Here is a 1,081-nt window from a genome sequence, read left to right as displayed (position 1 = left end):
GGTGCGTGTTCGGAGTTGTCGGGGGTGCGTGTTCGGAGTTGGGGTTGTCCGTGTCAAGCATGCGTGTATCCACCTTTCTCTTAGTTCTCTTCGTCATTGGCCCCTGGACTCCAGGTGTGTGGGAGTGACGGCGAGCAGCCTTCTGTTTCACGCGTGTTTCTGGCTGGACGTCGGGACGGTCAGAGCTCTCCGTGTACGTTGACGGCCACGCTGGCAGCCACGCTGACCGGCTTCATTCCGTGTGTTTTAGGAGTGACACGGGCGATTCTTGGGTCCTGTTGGCGATCCTCAATCAAATTTTCTGACAAAGTTGAACTTGCCCCCACAGTCACATTTTGTCAAAATTGAAATATTCTCTCTGATCAACAAATCCTGTTCGCAGCACTAGAGAACCTGTCAGCCGTGAAAGCTGACAGCGTATCATCTGCCTTCGCCCAGGTCTGAGCTCTGTTGGGACTTGGGGTGGGAGGGGACTTTCAGGTAGGTGCTGCGGGAGGGTTCTAGTGAGCTTGCATGTTTGGGGCGTTGGGGTCCACTTGTGGACGGGGGCTGAGCCTCACTGTAGGTCTGAGAAGCAGTGCCCTACCCTGGGAACGGGCCCTCTGCGCGTCGGCTCTGCCAGCTGCTGACGTCTGCAGCCTCCTGTGCTGGGACTTCCTGGAGAAATGGAGCTCGCGGTGGCATCCCGAGGGCCTGTGGAGCCAGCAGTTATGTCTGCAAGATGCCAGGACAAATGGGGACCACCGCCATCATGACTGTGTCTGTTAACCCCTGGGAACCAAACCTCAACCTCCCACCCAGGATCGCCCTTCCGGAAGGTGGCCCGTGGGCCAGGAAGGCCTCAGACGAGGGGCGGGTGTCCCTGTGCTTGGGCGTCCAGCCTGGAGGTCACGGCCTTGGCGGGATGAGGGACGGATTCTTAGGGAGTCGGTATCCACCTGGGGAAAATGCCTGCAGGAGTGGACTCTTTAAACTCTGAGTTTGCCTGGTAACCAAAAAGGGAAAGAAAAGATAAATCCAGTGAAAGGAGTTGGGATTGTGTGCGGGCGGGGGCTCGAGGACGTGAGCGTTTGTTCCGGGG

The sequence above is a fragment of the Pteropus alecto genome, unplaced genomic scaffold, assembly GCF_000325575.1.
Source record: "Pteropus alecto unplaced genomic scaffold, ASM32557v1 scaffold74, whole genome shotgun sequence".
Taxonomy (NCBI): domain Eukaryota; kingdom Metazoa; phylum Chordata; class Mammalia; order Chiroptera; family Pteropodidae; genus Pteropus; species Pteropus alecto.
The sequence above is the reverse complement of the archived record's forward strand: the minus strand, read 5'-3'. Positions refer to the sequence as shown.